The sequence below is a fragment of the Gadus macrocephalus genome, chromosome 13 (genome assembly GCF_031168955.1).
Source record: "Gadus macrocephalus chromosome 13, ASM3116895v1".
Lineage (NCBI taxonomy): Eukaryota > Metazoa > Chordata > Actinopteri > Gadiformes > Gadidae > Gadus > Gadus macrocephalus.
In genome coordinates, this window is record NC_082394.1 from 1,610,358 (window position 1) to 1,624,690 (window position 14,333).

Sequence of the window (14,333 nt, forward strand, 5' to 3'; positions counted from 1 at the left end):
CGCCCATGTTCAACCATCGCAAGTAGTTATAAGAACTGATTCATCTGATTCAGCAAAGAAGCGCAAAAAGGTCCCTGCAGGCATCCATAATTGTCGGCTAGTTGTTATGAAGTCTAGTCTCACGAACGATCTGTTATTCCGGTTTTATGGTTTTATGTCATATAGCCTACGCAATTCTGAGGGGCGTTTCCTGAACGCTCTTATTTCGGAAGAAGGGTAACGTTAAGACAGGTAAGAGCTTCCGAACCTCCAAGCTTTTTTGAAGGCGGCATGATCGCGAGACTACTAAACAGGTGCGTCAATAACCAATCAGTAATTTGTTTGGCGGGTTTTCAGCTGGAAGTGTCTTGACTACAGGAACACGGTAATCTTTTATGACGTTTATATTTTAACGTGGCTCTTTATAAAACCAAAAGTCATTGTTTTATGATCCATTTTATTTAGTCTACGGGTTCCCGAGCCGTCTACTGAAAACCAACAAAACGTGAGAAGATTTTGGTCCGGTTTGGATCGACGCTTTGCTCTTGATTCTCGTTTTGGTTACAGAGGTAGTTAGGCCCTAGTTTTAGTAACTACAACCTAGTCGTATAGTTTAAACAAAGCCAAGCAAAATACTGTGTCCAAGAAAAAGCATCGAACCAAGTCAAATTCCCCGTTGTAATTAAAAAGTCGAAATAGTCCACTGAACAAAGCCATATCAAATTGGGGCCAATCAACTCAAAATGTACAACACTACTGTCAAATGCTCTGAATTGGACGACGCTGAAGTTGGCCTCCGATTCGCAGCATCCGATTCGGCAATTGCTGGTCCACCTTAAAACGGTTGTGATTGAAAACCACCTAGAATCTTCAAATCGGTCCTGATTGAAAACCACTACACCTAGACTCTTCAAATCTGGACTACATTATCACAGTGAGGCTATACATTATGTAAAACATAGTTTCAGATTTTTGAAACCTTTACCCTATTTGTGAAAATGCAATGCTGTCTGGACCACTAAAAAGCATTAAAATGAGCCTGTATTGCATTTTCACAAATAGGGTAAAGGTTTCACAAATCTGAAACTATGTTTTACATAATATATAGCCTCACTGTGATAATTTAGTCCAGATTTGAAGAGTCTAGGTGTAGTGGTTTTCAATCAGGATCAGTTCTAATGCGGTCTGGACCCCTAAAAAGCATTAAAATGTGCCTTTATTGCATTTTCACAAATAGGGTAAAGGTTTCACAAATCTGAAACTATGTTTTACATAATGTATAGCCTCACTGTGATAATTTAGTCCAGATTTGAAGAGTCTAGGTGTAGTGGTTTTCAATCAGGACCCGTTCTAATGCAGTCTGGACCCCTAAAAAGCATTAAAATGAGCCTGTATTGCATTTTCACAAATAGAAAAAAGGTTTCACAAATTTGTAACTATGTTTTATATAATGTATAGCCTCACTGTGATAATTTAGTCCAGATTTGAAGAGGCTAGGTGTAGTGGTTTTCAATCAGGACCGATTTAAGGACCAGCAACTGCTGAATCGGATGCTGCGAATCGGATGCCAACTTCAGCGTGGTCTGAAACGGGTGGCAGAGCAGAAAATGTCCTTTTCGTATTACGGGGCGGATGACTTCGCTTCTTACGTCCAAATTGTCCCTCTTTGGCAATCATTTAATGCATTAACCCGGAACAAGAAGTCTAGACGGTTCCTCATGCAAATTCTGGTCCTACGTTAATTAACAGTAGAGCCAATGAGCTGATTGGTTTAACCGCTGGCAGCTCTCACAGTTTTGAGGCCCCAGGTCTCAATGAATGATTAATTAAGTAAAAGTGTCAAATTAGTTTAGTTATTTAAATAGCGTTTATTGGCTAATTTAAAATGCATTAAAGTCTAGTGATCATAAATATAAAATTAGAATACCATTTTTTGTTATTTTCTATTTTATTAACGTTTTATCTCCTGTCTACAGGTTTTTAAGAAGTCTGAAGAGGGGTAGACATCTAATTTTAATCAAATAAAACGTGAGTACATGTTTTGGCTGGTTCTAAGTGATGACGATATGATGTGTGTGAACCACACACTCTACAGCGTTTTACAGTGAATCTGGATGACTTGGTTGGGTCAAATGGTTTGTCTTGGACTTTTGGGTGAGGGTTCATTTGTTTATTTATTTTCGGCCTCTATAATTTTGTGGTATTCCAAACAATTATTTAAGGAACACTGTCATGTTTTAAGTAATGTCTTAGCTAGAATCAATGTCTTCGTTTCCTCATTGGTGTAAAATCACCTCTGCCGATAATCTGATTTATCCTCCTGAGCGTGGAATTTCTTATGTTTATATTATTTTCATTGAACGGGTAAGTCCAAAGAAGGCTTCCATGTCCTTCTGGATCTATGAAAAACTATAACGGCGGAGAGGCAGACTAAATGTGTTTTCGCTCTGAGCCACCTTGACTGAAACATAGAAGGAAATCAGCGAGATGCTCTTGGCACTGCCCCGAGAAATTTGAAAGCCTGCACTACACTTTTTCGTTCGTAATTCACAATCATACTTAAGCCACGCCACAGCAGAAGGAAGAGATGGTCAATGTAACTGTCTAAATTACTAGCTTTTCTCATTGCTTGGTTGTGGCATTCATTAAAGAGGCAGTAGAACATGTAACACGTTAAAAGCCTAAACAGCCTTGTTGAAGGATAGCAGCATAGGCTATGTTTGAAGGGTGGCATTTCATGCCTACTTCCTCCGACCGATGCACTCTCTCTGTCCTCTCCCAACCGTTGAATCACCCACCTAATGGTGATGATCTCTGACAATGCACACACCAAAAAATAAACAAATGAACACTACTAATAAGCACATAGTTCATGCGTTGTAAAGCAATAGAAGCACTAGTAAAGTGTTTGTTCGTTGTGTCAAGTTGTTAACTGATGCTGTAGGCTAAACTACGACGTAGTAATGTTACCATTAAAAAAAACATAGACATGGCAACATAATTCACTACCTTGCCCTAGGAGTAATTACTCATCCACGATCACACTAATGATTCAATGCAGTTTGAAGTTTGTTTGAAATAACGTAGCTCATCACCCGAATGAAAACTCGATAAGGTAGTATTGGATGACATGTTGTCATAGCTTCTTGGCAAATACCACCTACCCTACTTTTAACCAGGTAGCAACACACAATAGCAACATACAATTTTACCACTAGATGGAAGAAATTCCTACTGTTTCCCTTTTTAAAGAAGGTCAATAAAAGCATGTCACTACACTTGTATAAGTATGTATATGACAAATTTATTGTTGTATTTTTGCCCTTTGACAGGTGAATGAAGAAGATACTACGGTACTGTGAGTAACTATCGTTCCTTATGAGCTAGTTCTGGGCAGTGTGTGCCTTCTGGTTGGGTTAAATATAGGTGAGGTTGAATTTAATGTGGTTCAGTTTTCATAGATGGTGCTGGTTTGTGGACAGATGTGTTATGGATATCTGCTAGTTAATAGAAGCGATGGATTCAGTTTGTATGTCGTTTCTGCAGTGTTGTAAGGTGTATGCATTCACTGTGGGCAGAACCCACTTCAATCCCAAAATATAAATCTATCCACGTGAGTAAACGCATCCTGATGGGTGGTTTCTGCGAGAGGAGCTTCATGCTGAGTATGGTACTGCCGGTTATGTACTTATGTAGACTAGCCCCCTTGAGGGAAATTGACTGTTTAATGGACTGTCAAAATAGCAGTTGCATGAGGTGGAATGTTCGCCGAATCGGTGGAGGGTTTTCTGAGGAGAGGAAACGAGGGTAAGCCTTTGAGGGTTTATCTGTTCAGCTACTAGAACACAGCTGTGGTCTGACAGCAGGTGGCACGGAACTTACTTTCAGACTTTTGAAGTCTCGGTTGTGGTATATTTACCTTCTCAGCTGGTGGAGATTGTATTCAGTTCTCAAGGCTTTAGTTTGGAAGGAACCCTAATTGTGTTCTTTTCCACAATGGTTTCTGATTCAAAGGGATGCTGTTTGTGGTAAATCCACCCAACGCTTATCGCTGCATTGCGGTTTGATCTGAGGAAGACTTGTATCTCTAGGTTGGTAGAACACAAGAGGTGATCCACAGAGTGGCTCCTGGTCCTCTACTGGAGCCAGCAGCGGGCTCTTCGCCTCGCAGAGGTTGATGCCATGGCCAACCCTCCCTTGACTTCATGAAGAACTACCACAAGCCCATCACTTGACTCTCTTTGCGAGCCAATTACTTTTCTCTGCCTACCGCTTCCTCCGTGTCATCTTGATGCCAGGTAGTCTACCAAACACGTCCCAGTAGTGGGGTTTCCCATGAATCCGCAGATTCTTCTTTTGGCCACACCTTTCCATTGACTATCATCTAGCATTGCTGGAGCACTGGATCTCACTGTCCTGTCACCATGGTGATATTATGACTATCGTAAGAATCCATTCTTAATTTGCTTTACATCGGAATAACTTAAATATCCGGTGAGTATCTGGTTTAAAGTGTAGATATCAGTCTATATACTTGAGATGCCTCGTAAAAAAACAACGTATAGTTCTGGAAAGTGTGTGTGATCAGGGTACAAATAGTGTACACAGTATAAGGGAAAAATTACCCAAATCATGATTATGAAAATTAATTTGACCTTTTCTCCCCTCAAACCGCATTTTCTGTCGAGCTTTGTAGTTTATATTCAGGAATGGACACGACAGCAACCGGGCTGTCATTATGTACCGATTGAATATCCTTGTCATTCTTATGGATTTAATCTGATTATGTTCAGATTTGTTTTACCCTGCTTGAGGCCTTCCCCAGGTTGTTTATCGATTTCGTTTCAGCGTCCTTATTCAACAAATGCAATGTTTTTGCTTCTTTTAAAAAGTATTTCACTCTTGACAGGGGCATTTCAAGGGTGTCTTGCACCTTTTCTGGTTATTGTTGGATGAGGTAGCCTTGGTCTATGAAGGTTCTTGTCTGAATCAAGTTATGTATTCCCTATTTCCCAGATTCCACTCCATAGGTGGCTGCTATGGCTATGCACCTGCAATCACCATGATCTGACGGCAAAGGGTGAAGATTATTTCTCTGCTGGTTTAGGCAGTGATGAGAATCGCTCTATGGATTGTATTTGCATGCTCCTTCTTTGATCTGCCGGTCCTTCTCAGGCTGATCTGCAGTGTTTGGGCAGTGCTGCATTTCGTGTAATTTGTGTCTCCTGGAATCAACAAATTTTGGGACAAGCCAAACTAGGTTCCTCTCAAAAGCAGGGCTTCATTGTGGCATTAAAATCCATGAAGGGCAAAGTGGTAATGGTTCCCATGGTCTGATTGTCAGAACTAGATTTGTGCCAATTGCAGTAGAGTTGCCCATATCACTTCTCCTTGGAAAATCAATGCTGCCATCTTGAAAGGCATTTCAGTTAATGTATTAATGGCTTTTGTTCAAACGTGTGGTTATGCAGACATAAAATGCTTACTTTGGGCAGTACCATATTCAAACCAATTGAGTATCAATATTTATAGTCTTAGGTAAATAAACAATGTAATATAGCCATACTGTTAAAATCTTAATTTATCACCGTACTTGGGGAAAAAATCTTGGCTGAGAAATAAACTGACGCAGTGAATGCATTTTAGTTGTCTATTAATAGATTCTGTTTGGAAAATGGTTTTTGTACTGCCTATGTCATTCTATACCAATATTTGGCTTTAAATGTGTCTGGTTTATAAATTGGCTGTGATTAGGAAAATTTGGATTTCCAACTCTACCTCGGTCCATACAATGCAATGTGTGTTTTACATGCTGTGCTTACTGTTACATTCCCTTTTTACACACACACATCCGCCCAACAATCTCAACTCTACCCATACAATACAGTGTTTTAAATGCGGGCGTCACACCCCGCCTCGGGTGAAGTAATGTAACCTTATTAGCGGACTTTCAAACCCAAAGGATGGCAAGGCACACAGTTGCAAATAGGTTAACATTTATTCCCCCAAAGTGTCAGATAAGTGCCAAACATACATAGGAGGCCAACCTCCAAATATCTGAAGTCAAATAAAAACATATTCAAAACCAATTCCAAAAATCAAATAATTCAATCAATAATCAAATATTCTCTATAATAAATCAAGCATATTCAAAATCAAATACCGGTACTTCAAATAATCAATGTCAATAAATCACATAATCCATTAGCAAAATAAATGCAAATTAAACTCAATCACAGTGCATTTAACCATAATTTACAACATAATGTAATGATCAACTCAGATATAGAAATTTTGCATCTCGTGGAGAGCCGAGCACCCTGCTCAACACAGACAACGTCTTCCGGCAACAGCATACAGCAGACTGTCAGAACTTAGGACAGCAGCTCAGCCCTTTTATACCCCATGGCCCCTCCCACTAGACAGGCCCAATCAACAGGGGGATTATAATACTGTGGCATTTTGCAACTCAACCATGAATAAACTCATCAAATATACAGCATGTTAAAGTTCATATCTTCTTTTAGATCATTGATTTTCACTATTGCATTTAGGCTTGTCGCTCATTAATGTCCAATGTCAATGATTGAAGAATTCAGTGTCCTCCTTTGTCTCAAGGGAAAATGGTTTTGCCCAATTTGTGCCAATCAGTGGCAGCAGGTGTTTCCTGACACCATATTTAAACCCCTCAGCCCAACCCTGACTCTTTCAGTCTGCAGTACCGAGCCATGGTGAGATTGTTAGTGAGTGTTTGTTACTTGAATAAAGAGCTTGTATGTATATTGTATGCTTGAAGGTTTGCTGTTCATGCATTATCCATCAATGCGCGCTATTGATGGGCAGTTAAACAGACAGGGACAGTGGTCAAACTGTCACAGCGGGGCTTACTGTTTTACATTCCCTTTTTACACGCACACATCCGCCCAACACTCTAAACCCTACCTCTGTCCAACATATGCAATGTGTTTTAAATTCTGTGCTTACTGTGTTACATTCCCTTTTTACACGCACACATCCGCCCAACATTCTCCACTGTACCTCCGTCCACACGTTTGCAATGTTTTGAATGCTGAGTTTGTTCTACCTTACAACGCTGCAGTTTAGTGTTGACTAGTTTGGTCAAAGATTATTTGGACTTTTCCTTGGAATGTTATTGGAGTTGTCGTAGAACTCAAAATTTATATTGAGTAATTGTAGAAAAGCTTAATCCCAACAGTTACTGATTTTCAGATTGTCTAAGCAAGGTAGGTCTGTTGGTCATGTGTTGAAAGGAGAAACGGGAGATCGTCCGCCGTTCAACTCAAGGTGAGGTGCTGGTTAAATTACTAATGCTGGTTGGGTTTTGACTGAATTGGCATTTTAGTTGTCTATTAGATTTTGTTTGGAAAATGGTTTTTGTACTGACTGTCATTCTATGCCAATATTTGGCTTTAAATTTGTCCTTGGATGAAAGGTTTATAAATTGGCTGTGATTAGGAAAATTTGGATTGCATCTGCCACATTCTCAACTCTACCTCATACAATGCAATGTATTTTAAATGCTGTGTGTTACATTCCCTTTTTACACGCACACATCCGCCCAACAATCTCTACTCTACCTCTGTCCACCATATGCAATGTGTTTTAAATGCTGTGCTTACTGCGTTACATTCCCTTTTTACACGCACACATCCGCCCAACAATCTCTACTCTACCTCTGTCCATACAATGTGTTTTACATGCTGTGTGTTACATTCCGTTTTTACACGCACACATCCGCCCAACATTCTCATCTCTACCTCTGTCCATACAATGTGTTTTAAATGCTGTGCTTACTGTGTTACATTCCCTTTTTACACGCACACATCCGCCCAACATTCTCATCTCTACCTCTGTCCATCATATGCAATGTGTTTTAAATGCTGTGCTTACTGTGTTACATTCCCTTTTTACACGCACACATCCGCCCAACAATCTACTCTACCTCTGTCCACCATATGCAATGTGTTTTAAATGCTGTGCTTACTGTGTTACATTCCCTTTTTACACGCACACATCCGCCCAACAATCTCAACTCTACCTCTGTCCATACAATGTGTTTTACATGCTGTGTGTTACATTCCGTTTTTACACGCACACATCCGCCCAACATTCTCATCTCTACCTCTGTCCATACAATGTGTTTTAAATGCTGTGCTTACTGTGTTACATTCCCTTTTTACACGCACACATCCGCCCAACATTCTCATCTCTACCTCTGTCCATCATATGCAATGTGTTTTAAATGCTGTGCTTACTGTGTTACATTCCCTTTTTACACGCACACATCCGCCCAACATTCTCATCTCTACCTCTGTCCATCATATGCAATGTGTTTTAAATGCTGTGCTTACTGTGTTACATTCCCTTTGTACACACACATATCCGCCCAACAATCTCAACTCTACCTCTGTCCATACAATGTGTTTTACATGCTGTGTGTTACATTCCGTTTTTACACGCACACATCCGCCCAACATTCTCATCTCTACCTCTGTCCATACAATGTGTTTTAAATGCTGTGCTTACTGTGTTACATTCCCTTTTTACACGCACACATCCGCCCAACATTCTCATCTCTACCTCTGTCCATACAATGTGTTTTACATGCTGTGTGTTACATTCCCTTTTTACACGCACACGTCCGCCCAACAATCTCATCTCTACCTCTGTCCATCATATGCAATGTGTTTCAAATGCTGTGCTTACTGTGTTACATTCCGTTTTCACACGCACACATCCGCCCAACAATCTCAACTCTACCTCTGTCCACCATATGCAATGTGTTTTAAATGCTGTGCTTACTGTGTTACATTCCCTTTTTACACGCACACATCCGCCCAACATTCTCCACTGTACCTCCGTCCACACGTTTGCAATGTTTTGAATGCTGAGTTTGTACTACCTTACAACGCTACAGTTTAGTGTTGACTGGTTTGGTCAAAGATTATTTAGACTTTTCCTTGGAATGTTACTGGGGTTGTTGTGATAGAACTCACAATTTATATTGAGTAATTGTAGAAAAGCTTAATCCCAACAGTTACTGATTTTCAGATTGTCTAAGCAAGGTAGGTCTGTTGGTCATGTGTTGAAAGGAGAAACAGGAGATCGTCCGCCGTTCAACTCAAGGTGAGGTGCTGGTTAAATTACTAATGCTGGTTGGGTTTTGACTGAATTGGCATTTTAGTTGTCTATTAGATTTTGTTTGGAAAATGGTTTTTGTACTGACTGTCATTCTATGCCAATATTTGGCTTTAAATTTGTCCTTGGATGAAAGGTTTATAAATTGGCTGTGATTAGGAAAATTTGGATTGCATCTGCCACATTCTCAACTCTACCTCATACAATGCAATGTATTTTAAATGCTGTGTGTTACATTCCCTTTTTACACGCACACATCCGCCCAACAATCTCTACTCTACCTCTGTCCACCATATGCAATGTGTTTTAAATGCTGTGCTTACTGCGTTACATTCCCTTTTTACACGCACACATCCGCCCAACAATCTCTACTCTACCTCTGTCCATACAATGTGTTTTACATGCTGTGTGTTACATTCCGTTTTTACACGCACACATCCGCCCAACATTCTCATCTCTACCTCTGTCCATACAATGTGTTTTAAATGCTGTGCTTACTGTGTTACATTCCCTTTTTACACGCACACATCCGCCCAACATTCTCATCTCTACCTCTGTCCATCATATGCAATGTGTTTTAAATGCTGTGCTTACTGTGTTACATTCCCTTTTTACACGCACACATCCGCCCAACAATCTACTCTACCTCTGTCCACCATATGCAATGTGTTTTAAATGCTGTGCTTACTGTGTTACATTCCCTTTTTACACGCACACATCCGCCCAACAATCTCAACTCTACCTCTGTCCATACAATGTGTTTTACATGCTGTGTGTTACATTCCGTTTTTACACGCACACATCCGCCCAACATTCTCATCTCTACCTCTGTCCATACAATGTGTTTTAAATGCTGTGCTTACTGTGTTACATTCCCTTTTTACACGCACACATCCGCCCAACATTCTCATCTCTACCTCTGTCCATCATATGCAATGTGTTTTAAATGCTGTGCTTACTGTGTTACATTCCCTTTTTACACGCACACATCCGCCCAACATTCTCATCTCTACCTCTGTCCATCATATGCAATGTGTTTTAAATGCTGTGCTTACTGTGTTACATTCCCTTTGTACACACACATATCCGCCCAACAATCTCAACTCTACCTCTGTCCATACAATGTGTTTTACATGCTGTGTGTTACATTCCGTTTTTACACGCACACATCCGCCCAACATTCTCATCTCTACCTCTGTCCATACAATGTGTTTTAAATGCTGTGCTTACTGTGTTACATTCCCTTTTTACACGCACACATCCGCCCAACATTCTCATCTCTACCTCTGTCCATACAATGTGTTTTACATGCTGTGTGTTACATTCCCTTTTTACACGCACACGTCCGCCCAACAATCTCATCTCTACCTCTGTCCATCATATGCAATGTGTTTCAAATGCTGTGCTTACTGTTACATTCCGTTTTCACACGCACACATCCGCCCAACAATCTCAACTCTACCTCTGTCCACCATATGCAATGTGTTTTAAATGCTGTGCTTACTGTGTTACATTCCCTTTTTACACGCACACATCCGCCCAACATTCTCCACTGTACCTCCGTCCACACGTTTGCAATGTTTTGAATGCTGAGTTTGTACTACCTTACAACGCTACAGTTTAGTGTTGACTGGTTTGGTCAAAGATTATTTAGACTTTTCCTTGGAATGTTACTGGGGTTGTTGTGATAGAACTCACAATTTATATTGAGTAATTGTAGAAAAGCTTAATCCCAACAGTTACTGATTTTCAGATTGTCTAAGCAAGGTAGGTCTGTTGGTCATGTGTTGAAAGGAGAAACAGGAGATCGTCCGCCGTTCAACTCAAGGTGAGGTGCTGGTTAAATTACTAATGCTGGTTGGGTTTTGACTGAATTGGCATTTTAGTTGTCTATTAGATTTTGTTTGGAAAATGGTTTTTGTACTGACTGTCATTCTATGCCAATATTTGGCTTTAAATTTGTCCTTGGATGAAAGGTTTATAAATTGGCTGTGATTAGGAAAATTTGGATTGCATCTGCCACATTCTCAACTCTACCTCATACAATGCAATGTATTTTAAATGCTGTGTGTTACATTCCCTTTTTACACGCACACATCCGCCCAACAATCTCTACTCTACCTCTGTCCACCATATGCAATGTGTTTTAAATGCTGTGCTTACTGCGTTACATTCCCTTTTTACACGCACACATCCGCCCAACAATCTCTACTCTACCTCTGTCCATACAATGTGTTTTACATGCTGTGTGTTACATTCCGTTTTTACACGCACACATCCGCCCAACATTCTCATCTCTACCTCTGTCCATACAATGTGTTTTAAATGCTGTGCTTACTGTGTTACATTCCCTTTTTACACGCACACATCCGCCCAACATTCTCATCTCTACCTCTGTCCATCATATGCAATGTGTTTTAAATGCTGTGCTTACTGTGTTACATTCCCTTTTTACACGCACACATCCGCCCAACAATCTACTCTACCTCTGTCCACCATATGCAATGTGTTTTAAATGCTGTGCTTACTGTGTTACATTCCCTTTTTACACGCACACATCCGCCCAACAATCTCAACTCTACCTCTGTCCATACAATGTGTTTTACATGCTGTGTGTTACATTCCGTTTTTACACGCACACATCCGCCCAACATTCTCATCTCTACCTCTGTCCATACAATGTGTTTTAAATGCTGTGCTTACTGTGTTACATTCCCTTTTTACACGCACACATCCGCCCAACATTCTCATCTCTACCTCTGTCCATCATATGCAATGTGTTTTAAATGCTGTGCTTACTGTGTTACATTCCCTTTTTACACGCACACATCCGCCCAACATTCTCATCTCTACCTCTGTCCATCATATGCAATGTGTTTTAAATGCTGTGCTTACTGTGTTACATTCCCTTTGTACACACACATATCCGCCCAACAATCTCAACTCTACCTCTGTCCATACAATGTGTTTTACATGCTGTGTGTTACATTCCGTTTTTACACGCACACATCCGCCCAACATTCTCATCTCTACCTCTGTCCATCATATGCAATGTGTTTTAAATGCTGTGCTTACTGTGTTACATTCCGTTTTTACACGCACACATCCGCCCAACAATCTCAACTCTACCTCTGTCCACCATATGCAATGTGTTTTAAATGCTGTGCTTACTGTGTTACATTCCCTTTTTACACGCACACATCCGCCCAACATTCTCCACTGTACCTCCGTCCACACGTTTGCAATGTTTTGAATGCTGAGTTTGTACTACCTTACAACGCTACAGTTTAGTGTTGACTGGTTTGGTCAAAGATTATTTAGACTTTTCCTTGGAATGTTACTGGGGTTGTTGTGATAGAACTCACAATTTATATTGAGTAATTGTAGAAAAGCTTAATCCCAACAGTTACTGATTTTCAGATTGTCTAAGCAAGGTAGGTCTGTTGGTCATGTGTTGAAAGGAGAAACAGGAGATCGTCCGCCGTTCAACTCAAGGTGAGGTGCTGGTTAAATTACTAATGCTGGTTGGGTTTTGACTGAATTGGCATTTTAGTTGTCTATTAGATTTTGTTTGGAAAATGGTTTTTGTACTGACTGTCATTCTATGCCAATATTTGGCTTTAAATTTGTCCTTGGATGAAAGGTTTATAAATTGGCTGTGATTAGGAAAATTTGGATTGCATCTGCCACATTCTCAACTCTACCTCATACAATGCAATGTATTTTAAATGCTGAAATGTGGTGTTACATTCCCTTTTTACACGCACACATCCGCCCAACAATCTCTACTCTACCTCTGTCCACCATATGCAATGTATTTTAAATGCTGTGCTTACTGTGTTACATTCCCTTTTTACACGCACACATCCGCCCAACAATCTCTACTCTACCTCTGTCCACCATATGCAATGTGTTTTAAATGCTGTGCTTACTGTGTTAACAGTAAATGCTCTGCTTACTGTGTTACATTCCCTTTTTACACGCACACATCCGCCCAACAATCTCATCTCTACCTCTGTCCATCATATGTGTATTTTTAAATGCTGTGCTTACTGTGTTACATTCCCTTTTTACACGCACACATCCGCCCAACAATCTCTACTCTACCTCTGTCCACCATATGCAATGTGTTTTAAATGCTGTGCTTACTGTGTTACATTCCCTTTTTACACACATTTCAGTCCACACATTGTATGGACTGAAATGTGGTGTTGCATTCCCTTTTTACACGCACACATCCGCCCAACAGTCTAATCTCTAATACTGTCCATCGTATGCAATGTATGTTTTAAATGCTGTGCTTAGTGTGTTACATTCCCTTGTGACACGCACACATCCGCCCAACAGTCTAAACTCTACCTCTGTCCACCATATGCAATGTGTTTTAAATGCTGTGCTTACTGTGTGTTACATTCCCTTTTTACGCACACACATCCGCCCAACACTTCTCCACTGTACCTCCGTCCACACGTTTGCCATGTTTTGAATGCTGAGTTTGTTCTACCTTACAACGCTGCAGTTTAGTGTTGACTGTCTGGTTTGCTCAAAGATTATTTTGACTTTTCCTTGGAATGTTATTGGGGTTGTTGTGGTAGAACTCTGTTTATATTGAGTAATTGTAGAAAAGCTAAATCGCAACAGTTACTGATTTTCAGATTGTCTAAGCAAGGTAGGTTTGTTGGTCATGTGTTGAAAGTAGAAACAGGAGATTTAAGACTGGAGGCGCTGGTTATATAATTTGTTGTTGGAGAGGTTTGCAGTTCATTGATGTTTCCTTCCAATCAAGCTAGTTTTCGGTCTGAGCACTTTGAGGAACTCTTTGCGAACGATGAATTAATTTCATACAATGGTGTATTAAGTAGGGCTTTGCATAATTGTGAAGCATTTTCAGTGGCCTTTCAAGGTTTCTCCCCCTGGATTCCAAATATTTTTCGTAGTCCGTTGAGGGCTTGGGTTTCCATTCTTCTAATGGAGCACTTTGAGACCAACTTGATTAAGAACTCTACAAATTACATTGATTTGACATAAATGCAACATATACGCTGGACACGTTTTTTATGGTACTTTAAATGTGCTGAAAAAAATGTTTACTATTACACAACACTAAAACCCTAATTTGGTGTGGACACTAATGAGAAGGCTAGTGTCCTAGGTTAATGACCTTGTTCTTCAGAGTAATAAAATCATGTTTTTTT

The 14,333-nt window shown here is 40.2% G+C and overlaps 1 long non-coding RNA gene across 1 annotated transcript; it reads left to right on the plus strand.

Moving 5' to 3' along the window:
- Window positions 1–313: 313 nt before the first annotated feature.
- On the plus strand, window positions 314–5,665 carry LOC132471222 (uncharacterized). Its single transcript, XR_009528798.1, has 4 exons — window positions 314–484; window positions 1,956–2,007; window positions 3,312–3,337; window positions 4,996–5,665. It is a non-coding gene; the product is annotated as an uncharacterized LOC132471222 (long non-coding RNA).
- Window positions 5,666–14,333: the final 8,668 nt, after the last annotated feature.